This window comes from Pleurodeles waltl, chromosome 2_1, assembly GCF_031143425.1.
Source record: "Pleurodeles waltl isolate 20211129_DDA chromosome 2_1, aPleWal1.hap1.20221129, whole genome shotgun sequence".
In the NCBI taxonomy this organism is placed as follows: Eukaryota; Metazoa; Chordata; class Amphibia; order Caudata; family Salamandridae; genus Pleurodeles; species Pleurodeles waltl.
This window is the reverse complement of record NC_090438.1, coordinates 641,157,262-641,175,917: the sequence shown is the minus strand read 5'-3', so window position 1 is coordinate 641,175,917 and position 18,656 is coordinate 641,157,262. Positions and strand designations below refer to the sequence as shown.

At 40.9% G+C, this 18,656-nt stretch overlaps 1 protein-coding gene across 3 annotated transcripts in view; it reads right to left on the bottom strand.

The window, feature by feature from the left end:
- The window catches only part of TNS3 (tensin 3), a 752,439-nt gene that overhangs the window by 589,168 nt on the left and 144,615 nt on the right, over window positions 1-18,656 (bottom strand). The window lies entirely within an intron of this gene.

Genomic DNA, 18,656 nt, shown 5'->3' with positions numbered 1-18,656 from the left:
AAACCTTCTGCTCAAAATGGACTCTCATATTGTGGACAGGTTACTTACAGGCTCCTTTTAGGAATGGAGATGCAGAAGACAGCTGTGGTTGCCCTGTTCCACAGAATTACTCAAGTCTCTGGGAGAAAAATATTCAGTGTATTACAGGCCCTGAGCGACTGCCAGTGGCTGAGATTAATTCAAGCATCCCATACATCACCTTTCTGTTTTTGTATTTGATGCCCTAAGTGTGCCGGATATGCCCAGAACTATCAAACTCATTGTGCCACTGGAACCAAGGTATTCCCAGCTGAAGAGCCCATAACAAGGGCAAAACCAGTCCTGGGTTGCTGGTGATCCAGTTCAGAGTGGACCTGTTCTGGCAGTTTGGAATGGACTGTCCCCATGAGGAACAGGGTCAAGACTGATTTGCATATGGTTGGGTCCAATCTAAGGTGGCATGCTGGGTGAAAAACGATGGACTAGGAAGGAGCCTGCGCAATTGCTAGTGGCTGAGATTAATTACACCATTTCATCCATCACCTTGTTGTTTTGGTACCTCAGTTATTTCTCCATTGTTTGAGGACCCTGGTGACGCTGCTGTCAAAAACACTTACCTTTGCCATGTAAACCAAGACTACTTGATATTCAATATATTGAATAGTTAGTTGTATTGTGGTTTTTATTTCAGAGTGTCTCATCTAAAGACTCCATGGTAGTTACATAAATTTTTACATGAGCTGTATTCAAGGTTTACCACCCAAATCAGTATGTCAATATTTTGTTGCCGTTGTTTTCTTAAGTCTACTGACTCATTTGATGTTTATAATTTGAAAATATTGTTTGATTTCTTTGTTACATCTGTCTGATTCGTCTCCGTGTCAAAACTAAAAGTTATGGTTCTATTTCAATCTTATATTTGTAATATGCTTTGTTTACCTGGGTCTGTATATTATTATAATGAATCACTTCGTCTATATATTAATTCAAATGCACTTCTACCTTCTCATCAGCGTTTTAATAAAGTTGGCTAACTAAGCTAAATGATAACACAAACAATATTTACAATGAGACTGATGGGTTAGAACAATGCACTCTCTACTTGCTGGTATTGCCTCTAAATGGCTGTCCGCTACTGCAACACTGCAACAACATCAACAGCTACAGAAGGTCAAAGTAAAGCAGATATCACACAAGCAACATAATCATTGTGAGCTCTTAGAAGGCTTGTACCAGTTTTTGGTGTTGAACAGCCATTGCACTGCCCCCAAATTGGGGCACTTACATATGGGCACATGGGGGAAGGTGGTTAGGTGCTAACACCGAGCGCATTGGGCGGTGTCCACACTGGGCAATGGAATGCGCTGGTAGTTGAAGTGATTGGCCCAAGAGGTGTGCAGCGCACTTCTATGAAAAACTTTGTTTTTCAGTACTTTGTTTTTTTAAATCAAATGAAGCACTGTTCAGCACACAAGGCAGCGGGCTCTAGAATGGCTATGTAACCCCCAAGAATGAGAGCAAATACACTGGCAAACCAGAAAAAGACCAAGAAAAAGTACACAAACCAAATCTCCCCGGTTGAGTATCAACTGGACAATCCTTGCCACTGACCTTTAAGAGAAAAGGATAACTAAATTACTCAATTGTACTCAGGAATTGGACTTCTGAAACCTGATCATGCTGGACACCACAAAAAGAAGAAACGGGCGACATTTCCAAGTAATTGTCTCACACATCTATGAAACCAGCTTCAAAGTACCTTGTGTTTTATACTCCATCTTATGAAAAAAGAAAAGCAAGTTGGCAATGAAAGCACTTTTTAGAACTAACAGTGGTAAATAAGAGCCATTTTAAAGACTTAGAACTATTTTGGAAGCCTCCTCCCAGCAAGGGCTATCTTACTAAGGCAGGTAGGCTTGAAGCTGGAACCCTCTTCATATGCACACTGTTGTCTCTGTTAACTCAAGTGCTTCCTCAAACCATCCCAAGCCCGGCATAACTTACTAGGAAGAATCACTAGATAGTTAGGCCCTCATTCTGAGAGGGCTGAATTCCTGTTGCCATCTAAACAAGAATTACCCACTTCAGGTGAAATGTGTAGCTGAAAGGAGTTCCACAAATGAGGATTATCAGGCAGTTGTCAGCATGGAAACACAGATTTCACATGATATTCTCCATCGCTCAGGGACAACCTAGTAATGGCCTTCTATTCCCCTAATGCAAATGTACCGATTTTCACGGTAGATTGACTTTGGGTGCTAGAATGGCGATAAGATATTCCTGCATCTATAGTTATGGGGACCTTAACTTTAAATATTTGCTAATTCAGTTTATGTGTTACTGAGAGTAGATTTCCCAGATTAGCAGACATTTGAATGTTGGCAGTAAAAGCCATGGGCGTCATTTAGGGATTGCCAGTTGCCCTTTGCTACCCCTGGCACTGTCTTTGCGACCCTTGGCCTCAGAGGTGGCGAATTCAGTGCTAGGAACATAGGGGCAGCTCCTCCTAATGGACGTCATTTGGGGCTCCGATCTCTTTGTTTTCTGTCAATTTCTTTATGACACTAATAGTAAATAACAAAATGTATTATTCACTATTAGTGTAATAAAATGGAGTACAATTAGCTTGAAAATGCCCTTCCATGACAGCTGAGATAAGAAAAAAATGCTTTTAAATGTACGTTATGTGCGTGCTTGCGGATGAGAGTGTTTATGTGAATAAGAGTGAATGTAAGTGTGAATTTGTATGTGCATATGTGTGAGTAAAAGTGGAGGCCAAAGGGTGTGTGATGTCACTTCCGCTACCCCTGGCATTTTCGTGAATTGACGTCCATGGTAAAAGCCAGTAACATACTTAACAGAGCACTACCAGCTCATATGCGCATTAAACAAGGTATGACTGATCATGTCCCATCCCAGGCCATGCCTGCAAGCTCTACAATGTAGGGTCTGGACGCTTGCTAACAGTGTATGTCCCTTTTGGGCTAAGTCTGAATCCAAGATAAAATAAATTAACACACTGGGTTAAATCTGAGATTTGCACATAATTCTTTGCTTCCAATACCAGACACATAACGGTACTACATGTTTCCACGTCAAGCCTGGAGCACACTATCCCAGCATCATGCATGATGCCAAAGCTTGACACCAACTAGATGACACAGCAACCAACAACTTTCTCCCATCCACGACCTACTTGATTGGGTAACTACCCACACGACCAGTTAGAGAACATTAGGGGCTCTTTTGGAGGCAGCAAAGTACTATCAAAAAGCTACAACACCCTACAAGAGAATATCAACCAGAGCAATTGCAAAACCAAATTATCGTAGAAGCCCAAGATGGCTGCATGACAATGTGACCTGAAAGAGGCCCCATGCAGTGAGAAGGGGAGGGATGGGATGGGTGACCAATAGTGGGCATGGTTTATCCAACACATTCACTACTGGTTGATGACAACTCCGTGCTTGAATGGTCAGGGATGATCAGTTTCTTAAGAAAAAATAAAATAAAAGATATTGTTCTAAAAGTGTGAAATTAGTTTTTCGATGAAAGAATGAGCTATATGGTGTATTTCACGAGCACTGGGGCATTGCTTTCTCGGCACTTAATTCTTCGCTTGAAAGAACGATTTGCCTGACCACACTGACATTTCTTCTTTTGTTTATCACCTCCTCGTTTTCATGAAATATGTTCTACTTTTAGAAAGTGCTGCAAACATTCTTCCTGCGGTGAATCAGAGTTTCCAGCTGCCCTGACAAAGGGTGTAACATTACAGTCAGACGATTCTTCCTGTATTCGCAGCTTGATCTCCAGTCTAAATTTCTTGGAAGCTTAAGTCTGTTGTTTTCCCCTTTTTCTGGAGGGGCTTGGGGTGGTCTGGCTGTCTGGGCCCAAATATTGAAAGGTAACTTTGTAACAACAAAGGAGCTACCGTTGTTCTTTGCCGATTACTGCAGCTTAACTTTTTGACCAAAATTAGAAGAGCATTTTTGTCCTGGTTTATCAGTGTTATCAGTATTGTGACTGTCCGTTAGTCACTGACCCATCAGATGTCACCATGCCTGGCTTGAGAATAGAAGGCTGAAGGTGTAGGAGCCTGTTGAAGCATATATGCTAATTAAGAAAATTATGAATGATATATATGTGTTTACTAATGAGAAATGCGTAGAAAAATGAATCATAGAAAAATAATGTGCACGTTTGAAAATGTGCCCTCGGGGTGTGGTCACCATATGTACTAATAGAGCTGAAACTGTATGAAATAATGAAAATATACAATAAAAATGTAATAATATGTCATAATGAGATGTATAACCTATGTTCTGCATTAATTTGTAGTACTAAGTTAGCTGGACTAAAGGCCTAGTTTTCCTGGGGTTCACACACATGAAGAGCTGAAATTACTGAACGCTTTGCAAAGGACTGAGGCATGCAATGACCCTGACCCGCTCGATGTTAAAGTTGCTTAGTTAGAATGTTCTGCAATGTACTGGCGGACAGGAGATGATGAAGACAATTTGATACAATTATGTGTAGAGCAGGCTAAATGTACTTTCCCAGGACTTGAACAATAGAGACACTGACTCAAGAGGAGCATGCAACAATTTCGATACCTGAAGAGCCGGATGATGAGAACATCATAAAGTGAACCAATCCACATCTTGTGAACGGACTCATATGAAAATTAGTAGATTCGGTAAACAGATACTATAGGTTAAAGTCATATCTGCTGACTGACTAAACAATTAGAAATTAGGGGGATGGACTGGGAGACCCTAATAAAAAGTCATGACAAGGGGCTAAAATCAGAGATGCGAGGAGAGATTTGATGACGTCAGAGGTGCTGTTGTTGGGCTCATAATCTGTGAACCAAATCTGTAGCTGACTAATTGATGACCTGAATAAAGACTGACTTGCTGCTGATCCATCCTGGATAGGTAGCTATTAAAATGTGACTGACAATTTTATGCCTTTCCTTTTAGGTATGCTGATTAAAAAAATTCTTACTTAGATAGATTTTTCCAAATTAATGTTTTTCTCCAAAAGGTTTTGGCATGAAGTCCCACAAGCTGATGCTAATCTTGGTGAGGTAGGCTATTAAGGGTAACGTTCACAGTGACAACTGACTGACGAACTTAGGGGCATATTTATACTCTGTTTGCACCGAATTAGCATCATTTTTTTTACTCTAATTCGGTGCAAAACTAACTCCATATTTATACTTTGGTGCTAGACCCGTCTAGCGCCAAATGTATGGAGTTAAAGTCATTTTTTGGAAGTGGAGACCTACCTTGCCTTAATGAGATGCAAGGTAGGCATTTCCGTGCAAACAATGAGAATGGAGACTGCTTGGACACTGCAGTCAAACCCCCCCTCCCCGCCCCACCTCTTTCCTTCTTTCATTTATTTAGTTTAAATTAGGATCATAGAGTGTGAACTGAGAGAAACCAAGTCAGACACTCCTAATGACTTTTCTCCTTTCCCTTAACGGACCATTTCTTGAATAGTGTCTTGAAAATGAAATGTTTAAGATGTATATCAATCTCCAAGAATAAAGACCACGAAAGACAAACCGGATTTTGGACACCGTCTCTGCACAAGAGCTGAACAGCCTTTGCAGCCACTGCAGACTTTGAAGCAACTCTGTTGAAGTCCTGCAGAAATACGGGAGTTTTCATCCATCCTGGTCCAGACAGGTTATCCAGGGTCAACTTACATCTTCTCTGCCCTTAGTGTACAGACGTAACTTCCTGTGGTCCTCTCAGATATGAAGAACTTTGCAAGCCTCCCTTAGCCAGAATTTCTCTGGTAGCCATGCTGTGCATGAGTAACAGTGAATTAGGGGACTGCTACTTTACTGAAGACATAAGCTCCTGTAGTTCTTGAAGTCCTTTCATTGTGATCTCAAATCACAGGTAATGGAGTATTTCCTCCATCACCTGTTTATCATCAGCACTTCAAAGAAATTTAATCAACAAATTGCAACTCTAGGCAATTATGAAAAGGAATGACTAACAGCAGCATCTAGCCAGTCAGGCACAAGTGGTTATCATCGGAAGCCCATACAAAAAATACACCAATTCAAAATACATTTTTCTTGAACCTCTGCATAGTGAGGATTCTGCTAAGAAAATGAGTGGAAAGTTTCAGGGCCCAAAATGGCCATCATAGTATTGCTCACTGACTCTACAGATAGGGACCAAGCATTTCAGTCATGGCCCTGCCCCAAAAGGGACAGTCCAGACCAAACTTGTAGGCAATGTGCGCTCTGTACAGGAGCACAATCATTATTAACACAAGTTATCAACACCTATGCAGAAGTAAACAATGAAAATAGCTAAGCTAATAAATTCATTCAAGAAGTTCACCCACCACGTAAGTCCTAATTACAAGTGCAGGGTCAAATTAAGAAGTTTTGTAATAATTACCACAGCCTTGTAGTGTTGCCCTGATACACTCCGGCAGGTCAAACCTGTCAAAGCCTATCTATGTGGAAAAGGTCCATAAAGAAGGCAAAACATGTGAATTCGGTGTTTTAAACATCGATTCTGGAGGTTATGCTTCATTTGAAAGTTAAAAAGGCAGATAGGAGGTATTTGTCACATGTGGTAAATACCTCAATCCGGGGTAAAGGTATTTACCACGTGTAGTAAATACATCACCTGTTACGCTTAACTTGTAAAAAAAAGGTCATAGTGTCCATTCTCAGTGTAACTCTAAAGGGATTCTATCCAGAAATTGTCCTGCTCCTTTCTTCTCTAATCTCGCCTGCATCCATCGCACTTCGTTTGTGTTAGGGTCAGCTGATTTATTCTAAGTCCCAATTAAAGTACGTTTGTAGTGTATTATTCTCACAAATTCTTACTATTTTTGAACTTGTACTCCCCCATTTGCATTATTTTATTTCTAAAGAGTTTTAAATGTGTGTTTTACTTAACTTTATCCCTTCTACAGAGAAGCATTGCTGCTTGCTCAACGCCCCAGCTAATCATTTAATTTTGCTGTTTTATGTAGCGAACTTGGCCCAAGGGCATTAGGGCCCTTTACATGAGAACCAGACATTACAACTTTTTTTGGTGGGGCACAGAGGGTTGCTTGATTTGCTCAGAATCACAGCATGTTGAGGCAAGGTCAATGACCCGAAACTTATTCCCCAGTTTCAAAGTCAATAGCTCTAGCTGTTAGGCCACATCTCCTCCCATAATAACAACAGTTGACGAATCATCAAACTGGGACACAGAGCTTTCATAACAATCCTTAGTAGCCTAGTAAAAATTTTCTCTTCCAATGGAGTATTCGATAAGGCCCGCAAACATGCAATCACCACTCCTTTAGTCTGCAATAAGCAGATGGTACCTTTTGTACCTGCAGGCAGTGCTTATTGGTACAAAATATTTTTTAATTGGGCCATTAATATGCAATTACCTAGGCTACTTTATTATTTTAAATAATTCTATGTCTATGTTGCGATGGAAATAAAAGACTTGAAACAAAAACAATGTTTTTGTTCCTCTGTGTGATACCAGCAACTCTTGAACTGTGAAGACATAAGATGGAAGCCAGTACTGCACAGGTCATAGAACTATCCTTGGTTACTAAAGTTGCACATTTATGGATTCCTGCCCAATTCAACTCATGCATTTTATGAGAAATGTGGGCTTCATGAGTGGGCAACAATCACAAGGAATAACTTTATATTCTTCTGCCTTGCTTTTTGTCTTGAAAGCTTCCAGAGAAAACCCGCATTTCAGTACAAAATATTCTACAACTCTACCTCACACACAAAGCTATAGTTTGTGTACAGTTAATTATACAGTAGAACAAAGGGTTGCCAAGGGGCTCAGCCGCAGAAACTCCAGTCAAAAGAAAAATATAAACACTGAAATTATACAGTATTCCACTGGATGTTTGTAGGCGGGGGAATGTTGATCTCCTAAAAAGGCTGCCTGGGGGTGTGGGAAACAGTGTCCTACCCTGCACTGAGTAAAAGCTTTACTGCCTGTAAGCAGTTGCCTTATGACATGATTGTCATGTGATGGATTACTGTGCGTAATCCCTCTGTTTTCCTTAAGGGTGGGGTGTGGGATATCAGAGCGATGCAAGAAATGTGTACTTGTGACTGTGCGCATGTGTTAGATGATGACACCAGCAAGTCAAACACCTGTCTTTATGTTAGACAAAAGAATACAAACGTCAATAAGGCATCATGCATTTCCTTTTGCTCCTCTATTGCTAGGAACATGAGATTGCCATGTGTGCTTCCTTCTGTTTCTTATATTTCTGAATTGTAACACCAAATTTCACCACACCTCAATGTTGCAACACATTTTAGTTTTTTTGTAATTACTTATTCCTCTGTACATGAGGCGTGTGGCCCATAGGGGTCTTGGATCTACACTTTACAGAGTAGAAGGTGAAAGCAAAACCTATGCCTATGTCCTGGGTCTGACAGGAACCTGGGTGTATGAACTGTGGGTATCAGACACGTCTGGGGCAAATACACCCCCCCCCCAAGAATGTTTATGGAGTGGATGTCTCAGTCTTCACAATGATGCTAATGTATAGCAGATCAAGGAAGATTCTCTGGCCTACCACTACATGTCTTAGGCACCTCCACCAGCAGCTTAGTTTATGGACAAAAAGATAAGACAAGCATTTGCAATGCAAAGAGTATGGCATATTTAGAACAAGTTGTCATCTTTTTACAACAGCGCCCACGAGCAAAAAAAAAAAAAAAACATGAGAAGAATCTGAGAAAAGGCGACTTGGCAAAATAAAATAAAGTTCGCTTTAAAAAATAAAACTTTGCAATTTTTTGCCTGCTGGGCACGTTTTTGCCAGTCACAAGCCTTCTGTTTGTGGGGCACTCAAAGTTAAAAACAACAAATTGTACCTCAATCACGTCAGGAGCAGCAGACGGGCACTAATTAAGTTGCATCAATTAGAGCTTTATCCCTGCTCCACACAGAGAATCGGAAGTGATGCCAGGCGTGCCTTGACGATCTACAAGGCTGTAAAGAAGAGTGCCACGCAAACCAACAAAGGGTGAGCGACAGGCGGGCTCAAAGCCCTTTTCTGAACACAGCAGAGTCTCGCAAGTGAGACGCATACACTAGTGCATGCTCTCGCAGGCTCAACCCCAATAAACTGTCAGTGTTGCTGCTTTGATGGTCTGGAGTTGGAAGTCGCTGAGAAGGAAGCCCAGGGTTTCAGTCTCCCTTGTCTGTTAGCACAGTTGGTGGATCAATATGCAGTAAAATAGAGTTCATGTGATGAAGATACTACAACGTGCCTTCCGGCTAGGTATACTACCACATATGTGCATGCATGCATACATACATACATAAAGTTTAAATTCACAGCAAATGTATCCCAGTTTAATGTTACTACATAAGCATTAAAACATAATGCATGCTTAGCTAGTTTCACACTGTGGTGAACTGTAAATGCCTATGAGCGATAAACTACAGCTAAAGTCCTGATATAGTTAGAAAGGAAGCGAAAAACGACAGCATAATGATTTGGAAGGTTCATGACAAAGGAAATGTAAGCTAACGTAACAGTTAGCCATTACCACATTTCACGTCATGGTAGAGAAATGTAAATCATTTTTAGGTCTGGGTAAATTCACCGAAGACCGAATTCCGAAGGCCTGAAAAGTAAGAGAAATATTATAAAAATGTACTTTTCCCAAAATTGGCTAAATTGCCTTAGATATAAATACATAAATCCAGCCCTCAGAACTGAAGTTAAAGTTGAAAAGTTGCTGACATTGTATTAAATGTTTATTGGAATACAACGTACTACACGCATGAGCTTCATAGTCCACTACGGACAGAACACAAACGTGCACAGGCAGGACAACCCTGCCTTTGTGCACACATACAGGGGAAACAGCTACTGCCACAAATGTCATTGTATTAGGATTCCATTGTTCCATTGTATTAGGATTCCACTGTATTAGGATTCCCAAATAAAAACACATACCAAGTTAATGCCTATTGAAAATGTGTAGCATTAACACTTCCCTGGGGGCCTTGGATGCACCTTGAACAGGCGCTGTTCATTCAAAACACAAATCTATTTTTTGAGATTGAGGAACATTGGGCCAGATGTATCAAGCCTTTTTGCATTCGCAAACGGTGCGAATGCCCTTTTGCGAATGCAAAAATGCCTTTCAGTATTTATGAAAGGCATTCGCAACGCACATTTAAGGAATCGCTAAAATATCGATTCCTTAAATTTGCGAGCCTGTTTAGAGAATCACAAATTGCGATTCTCTAAATAAGAAATCGCAAATAAGGAATCCTTATTTACGATTTCTAAATCACATGTAACAAGCAATTCCTTAATGCGAAATTGGGCATTAAGGAATGGCTATTACCACCAAGTTGAACTTGGTGGTAACCATGTGCAAATTTTAAAAATGCATTAAAATACATTTTTAAAATTGACATATAACGCACACATGCCCCTTTGGCATGTGTGTGCCTTACATGTCCTGAAATATTTTTTTGGGGTGCAGCAGAGGGGGGCCTTAGGCCCCCAGTACCCTGGGGTTTTGCATTTCCTAAATTGCGAATTACAGTTAGGAATTCGCAATTTGGGAAATGCAAAACATTCCCAAATATGGGCCTACAGGCCCATAGGTGCGAATGGGGTCTGTATCACAATTTGCGATTCGGTAATAGCATTTGCGATTTTTAAGAAATCGCTATTACCGAATCACAAATATGATACATCGCATTTTGCGAATCAGAAATATCGATTTCTTAAAAATCGCTATTTCCGAATCGGAAGTGCCTTTTTTGTTACATCTGGCCCATTGTTACTAGTCACACAAGGCAAAGTGACACTGGGAGTGGTGTAAAGAGGGCATATTTCCCCTGCCATTCAGTATTGTAAGTGGTATTAAAAGCTATGATTTCAGGTTGATATAACAGGAGTGATAAGGTTTTATCAAAATGCTTAACAGATAGTCATTTTTCTGGACAACTGGGGGCGTAGGGGTTATAGGGTCACTCCATCACTTCTATCGCAAGGAGGCATCTGTTTTAATTGACTCTGGTGCAGGGCTTAATTTGTAAAAAATAATACATGGCAGGGCCCAAGATATTTGTCAAGAGGCCATTGCTGCTTGTGCCACCTCTGGTCCATGCCAAATACCAGAACCAACACACCTACTTACCATCACTGTCCTACTAATGATACAATTTGCACTGCACTAGCTGACCCAAAGCAATAAGAATGGTGTTATTTTTTTTCAATTCGTATACTTAATTGTTAAATGTGTTGCTTATGTGCCCTTTAAAAAAAAACTTGCAGTGCCACCATGTGGTAGACTGCCATAAATATGACCTGGTGTTACAAAAAGAGTGCCAAGCACCAGCCAACACTGGCACTCGTGATGTGCTGCCTTGGTGAGGATAACTTGCTGCAACAAAAAACTGCAACTACCTATGTACTTGGAGCATCCATGTCATTTAATAGGAAACTGCTCAATCGTGGGGGCAGTGGGTTGGGGCGCTGTGTTATTTCACAGAAGGATGACGTCACTGGAATTTTCAAAAGCATGGCCCCTTCCCTTCCACATGTGCACATGCTTTGAGGGGCGGGACTGTGCTGCTGTAAAGTGCATCGGCCAATCCACAAAGAACACTGGAAACCCTGTCCCAGCACTTAGCAGTCCACTTATTTAACATGACACCTGTCACATGGAAGAACCATCCCCAAAAGAACATCTGGAACTGTACTTCCATTCTTAAGTATTTACTGTTTTTCACCTTGTAGTATAGCACCAATGCTCTACGGCGTGTAAAACCACTACCATCAATTTATAAAAGGACCAATATATGAAATTCCTTTATCTTTATATGTATTCTTGTAGAAAATTAAGCTAAATCAGCCATTTATTTTGCAGTCATCACAACCTAAATAATAAAGGTTCCATTGCTCTATTAAATTGTAGTCATCATCACCTCCCAGAAACAAGAGTGGCTCTCCTGCTGACGAACTGTTACCCCACAGTTGCTCCCATTACCAGTTTGCTATATCAAGGTTTCAATTCTCGAGTCTCTAACCCAATTGCAGGACACTGCCACTGTGCACTGCACAATAGAGAATTGTGAATATCTTGAGCACTACAGGTGATTGTTTAAAGCTTTTAGCTATTAGACATTGTCGGGTGGCTAAACTGAGATCCCCTTTTGCCATTAACATAGGAATTTCCCGACCCTGGCCAATAGTTTGGTACTAGGAATTCAGGGACCTCAGAAGCACTGACAGGTGCAAGAGTTATTGGCTTTTACAATGTGTTTTAGCTATGTTGTACACCTATGTCGTAGCTGTCCAGCATGGCTAAACGTTAGTGTCGTAGAGGAGAGTGGCATAAAGTGGAGTGGCGTACAGTGAAGTACCATACTGTGCAGGATCGTGGGTCCAGAGGTTCTAACATGCAATTTTGCATTTCCTTAATAGCGACTTCATAGATATGGCTATTTATGAAATGCAATAAGCTATGTACAGAGATATCAATTTCCTAATAGTGATTCCTATAAAGCAGGAATCGCTATTAGAGAATCGCAAATAAGGAATCCCATTGCGTTTGTGTCAATGGGCCAGTCTTTCATTTACCAAATAGTGATTCCCCCGTAAGAAATCGCTATTTGGTAAATGCAAAACCAAGGATGGCAAGGGGCAAAAGGCCCTCCTTGGTGCACCCCAAAAATAGTGTTGCATAGGTAGAGCACACATATGCCCAAGGGTCATGGGTGTGCTCTATTGCAATTTAAGAAAAGCACTTTGCGTTGCTTTTTTAAAATTGCACATGGTTACCAATTACTTCAAGTTGATGGTAATTGCATTTCCTAAATGCCCAAATTACATTTAAGAAATGCTTTGTAAACCAGAATAGGAATCACAAATAGGTAATCCCTATTTGCAGTTTCCTATTCTGAGGATTGCACATTGCGTTTCTACAGAGTAAAAATCGCAATTTGTGATTACTTAAAGGCCTTTGTACATCAGAAAAGGCTGTTTTGTATTTCTTAATGGCCCTAAATAACGATCTAGACAATTAAGAAATGCAAAAGGGCTTTGTACATCTGGCCCATAGAGTAGAGAGTTGTAGAGCTTAGTGTCATAGAGCAGAGTGTCATAGAGCAGAGTGTCGTAGAGTAGAGGGTCATAGAGTGGAGTATAGTGAAGTAGAGTGGAGTGACACTGAGTAGACTGTCATACAGTTTCATGCCATAGAATGGAGCGGAGGGGCATGCAATGGAAGAGGGTTGCTTGGAGAGGCATAGAGTGGAGGGGATAGATTAGAGGGGCATAGCGTGGAAGGGCACAAAGTGGAATAGAGTGTCATATAGTGGAATGGCATAGAGTGGAGTAGAGTAGAGTGTTGTAAAGTGGAGTGGCAGAAAGTGTTGTGGCGAAGACTGGAGTGTCATGGAGTAAAGTGTTGTAGAGTAGAGTGTTTTAGAGTAAATTGTCTTAGCGCCATAGAATGTTGTAGAGTGGAGGGTCATAGGGTGGTGTGTCATAGAGCAGAGGGACATATTATGGCGTAGAGTGGAGCAGAGTAACATAGCAGTAGTGTAGCATAGAATGGAATGGTTTACAGTGGAGTGGAGTGTCATAGGGTGGAGTGGTATGAAGTGTTGTAGTGTGGAGTAGAGTGGCGTAGAATGGAGTGTTATAAAGTATCGTGGAGTAGAGTGGAGTGTTGTAGAGTGCTGTAGAGTGTCATGGATGGTTGTAGAGTGGAGTATCGTGGAGTGGTGTATAAAGGAGTACAGTGGTGTAGTAGATTGGAGTAGAGTGGCATAGAGTGGAGTGAGGTACAGTGTTGTAGAGTGTCATAGAGTGTAGTGGAGTAGAGTGGAGTACAGTGGGGTGGAGTGCAGTACAGTGGAGGGCCGTAGAGTGGAGTGACACAGAGTGGCATAAAGTGGAGTAGAGTGTTGTAGATTGAAGTGACTTAGAGTGGCATAGAGTGTCATAGAGTGGAGTGACAGAGTGGAGTAAAGTGGAGTAGAGTGTTGTAAATTGAAGTGACTTAGAGTGGTATAGAGTGTCATAGAGTGGAGTGACAGAGTGGAGTAAAGTGTCATAGAGTGGAGTGGCATAGCATGGAGTGGTCTAGAGTAAAGTAAACTGTCCTAGAGTGGAATAGAGTGCCACAGAGTAGCATAGAAAGTCGTAGAGTGGAGTGGAGTGGGAAAGAGTGCTATGGAGTGTCATGGATCATCATAGAGTGGATGGAGTAGAGTGTCAGAGTGGAATGGAGTGAAGTAGAGTAGAGTGGCGTATTGTAGAGAGGAGTGGCATAGGGTGGAGTAGAGTGGCCTAGAGTGAAGTGGCACAGAGTGGCGTAGAATGGCGTAGCGTGGAATGTCATGAGTGGAGTGGCATAGAATGAAGTAGAGTTGTGTAGAGTACAGTGGCATAGAGTAGAGTAACAGAGCAAAGTACAAAGGAATGGCATATAGCGGACTACAGTGAAGTGGTGTAGAGTGGAGTAGAGTGTCATGGAGTGGTGTAGAGTGTTGAGGAGTGGAGTGGTGTAGAACAGATTTGTATAGCGTAACGGGGAGTAGTGTTATGGAGTGTCATGGAGTAGAGGGTGTGGTTAGCACTGCCATAACAGACAACCCATTTTCAACTGAAAGGACCACTAAATTTGCAAAGGCATATATTTTTACAGATAAAACTATACAGTAAACAAATGATAACGTGCAGAAATAGCACTGCCTATTGTATTAATTTGTTTTGATCATGATAAAATATTTGTGTCCACCACACTTAAGCATTACAAGAAAATGTGCTTCATTAGTGCTTTCCTAATTTTGTTATATTCTGAGATATTTGTACCTTTCATTTAGAGACATTTAAATTGTGTTGTGTGCTAGACAAAAATAATATCACACAGCCTTCCTCCAGCACAACCCAATACCCAACATGATTGTCACATAAATCCTCTCACTTTGAAGTCAGAGAAACAAAAGCAGGCAGCAAGCTTTCTTGGAGGACAGAGCCTGACATTTGACCTCCGTATTTGAATGCACAGCAAACGTGACAAGCTAAGAACAAAATTTAAAGGCATGTTTACAGAAAGCGAGCACTTCTGGAAGTATACAATAAACAGGCTATGCTCCATGGAAGGGACAGCGACATAATGGACAACGTAGAACAAAGCCAGCAAACAGAAAGCAAGAAACTGTGACTTATAAGACACAAAACCAATGATAAGCAATGGGCGGAACATATTCAAAGGGAATCTTTCTAATGTCCTCAAGAAATCTTTGCAAACCAGACAGCTTAACTCTCTGGTGGTCTTCGACCTAAAGAGTGCACCTCAATCAAGAGAACACAAGCTATCAGGACGCTGCCAAAGTTTTAATTTAACTGTGATATGACTTTGATTCTGCTGTTCTGACTTTGTATCATATCCCAATAAGTGCATAAGTAATCAAAGCAATGCGGGCACCTCAGTTAGTTCAAGGCTCTCATAATAAAATATCTCAACACTCTGGACAGCTCCTTATCTATCCAAGGTGCAGTAACATCACATCACAAGAACATTGTGTCCGATGAAAGGTTCCCTAACTGGAGCAAACTCAACCAACGTTGCTCAACTACAAACCTAAACACAAACTCACGCAACACGGCTCAACCACAAACCTAAACACAAACTCACCCAACACGTTTTAACTACAAATCTAAACACAAACTCACTTAACATAGTTCACTTTGAGCTTGTGATGTATCTCAACTCACTCTTCCGACTACCTCCCGTGAGCTAGCCTTGTCTGCTTGACTGGCTACTCAACGGAGACAGAGAGAGTTTTGAGGCACATCATTCTAGTATGCACCAACCTGGTCAGAAGGGAACTCATGCAGTTTCCCCTTTGATGGTCCCTACAACTTCAAGTAACTGGAAATGCTGAGAGACATTGATGAGATCAAAGAATGAGCACGTCCGACTGGAATTTTAGCCTGTAAGCTCAAGTTTACACAGCAATATTTGCATCAGATGCCCAAGTAACTGAGCTATGCAAATATTGCAACCAATATGTTTTATATGTAGTAACAGTTTCAGTATTTCGTATGATTTCGTAGACCATTCCTCTAGTTCAATCCACACTTTTGGCACAATGAAAATTACTTATGGACCCATCTAGATCTTGTGCATGGTCGACAGGTGGAAAAGAGTCAAATGTTTTCAGAACCATGAGTTTATGTCACATTGTTTTTAGCCGTCTACTACAAGGTTGCCATTGTGCTTAAAGTGTAATTTAGGAATCCTATGAGTCCGATGTTGGTATTCTTCCTCTGAAATGCTATTTATCTAACGGTTTCATTGGAAACAGCAAGCGAAAAACAGAATTATGAAGTTAGCTTGTCGCTTTGTGCTACTTTTCAAAATTAACTTTGACAAGTTGCCAAGAAAAGGAAGTACAGAGAGACCTCCTGAAACCGTGTTCCGAACAAAACGTACAGTGTGTATTTTGTTTTCAATTCAAGCACATCACTCAATGGTGACTACAGAGTCTGTTTGACATGTTTATTTCGGAAATGTCGTTCCATAAAACATACATATAATACATGCATATAATACAATATGAAGCATTAAAGTACGAGGCAAATTCACCGAAGACAACCGACGTCTCATACGACAAACAGTTGATTAATAGCGCAACACTTCTTACAGTCCCAGTGAGGTTCGACCGAGGCCTGAACTAGGGTTCTAAAAATTAAATGCATTTAGCATCATTCAAATCAGTGAGCAATTGCTGGGTCATAAAATCAGAAACTAAGAGATATTAAAATGAAAATAATAGTAATACATGATTTAAGCATACAAGCGATAGGCTTCAAAATGAGATAAAAGTGCGTGTGTTACCCAAGTAAAAATCGTCATAAATAACTCATACAATCTATAACCTAAGAGGACACAATTTTGAACAGACTCGTACAAGTGCTGAATGTGGTTCTTTCCACCAAAAACTTATGTAATCAATAAAACAACTAGCATAGTAAGGAGGCCAGGGTCTCTAGGATTTAAATATACAGTAAAACAAGATTTCAAATGTTGAAGTGCTAGTTGTTGAGATGGAAGTACAAAAGTATACTGGGACACAAAACCCAAAGTATAAGTTTCAATAAGACTGAATTTTTGAGTCAATTTGCTTCCTGAGTAGCTCTTATGTAATAATGATAAGCACAGATAAAGAACCCACACTCTGGGTTCTGCGGGGCTACAGCTTTAGATCTTTCTGTTTTCTTAGAAGCCCCATGCGGATAGATATTTACTCAGGGAAGAGATTATGTCAATAGAGGTATCAATTCTTAGTACCCTTGAAGCTTCCAAATAACGTCTAAAGCCAAGCCGCCTACATAGTGGTCAAATCCACTTAGCTCGCAGATTTGCATAGACTGAACAGAAAAACAGTATATGGTTGATGTTTTCCTTGAGGGGTAGAGAACACATGGGGCAGTTCTCAGTGTGGTCTGTTAGACTTCCTGTGTTCCACTGTGATGCAAAGGACCCTGTTTCCAGAGTAATGTAGTGGAAAATGGAGATTTTGCCATTTGGGTTTGCGGCATATCCTGAAAAGATTCATAATAGGGAAAGGTGGCAAAAGCTAGAAACTTTTCTGATAGTCTCCCCAAAGTACTGTTACTGAAGAGTTTGGCTATGATATAATCCCAATGGATGGTTTTAAGATGCTTTTTAAAGGAAGGTGATAATTCTTCTGGATTGGTCCAGAAACAACCAAGACCCAACTGTAGTATTCACTGTCTAATGTGTCTAAACCACGAGAAGGAAATATTCTTGTCAGGAGCTAGAAGTTCCTTCACAGCATTTCTGTAAGGCAAGATTTCCTCTGTGGTCCAAAGCCGCACCAAATAAAGGAGGGGTCTTAATCTGGGAATACAGCCCACCCTATTGAGTGCAACATCCAAATACACCGGAATAAAGAGAGCACTCTTAGGGAGATCCAGGAGAGAGCATTCTAATTGTTCTTACTCAGAGTCAATAACTCAGTGTTCACGTGCCCCCAAATTTCAGCTCTATAGAGTGCACCTGATTGGGCCTTTAACTTATGCACTTTAAAAGCGAGGGGTAAAGCTGTAGAGTAGGAAGTCTGATGTTTTTTTATGGATAGCCGTAGCTTGGTGTTGAAGGACTGCCCTCCACTTATTGATATGGGGGGGTACCACAACAGTCTACTATCCAGCATAATGCAAAAATATTTTCAACTAAAGACGCGCTCCAGTGTTCCCTCATTCAAGAACATAGAGTTCCTGAAAATGTTATTGGGCCTGATTACCATGTATTTAGTTCTTACAGGATTAATTTCCAACCCGTTGGATAGGCAAAATTTGTGGAATTTGTATAGCTGCTGGTGCTTTGGAGACTGGGAAAGTAGGAAGGTATCGTCCGCAAAAAGAAATGCTGGGGCACAGACCCCAACACGCTTGGGTGCATCTATATTACCATTCTGTAAAAACCCTATCACATCATTAACAAAAACGGAGAAGAGAGTTGGGGCAAGAACACGTCCCTGCCTCACTTTCCTACATATCGGGATACGGTCACTCAGTTGCCCCGGTAGACCCCATCAGACCGGGACAAAATTGGCATGGTGGAATCTTATTAACAAAAC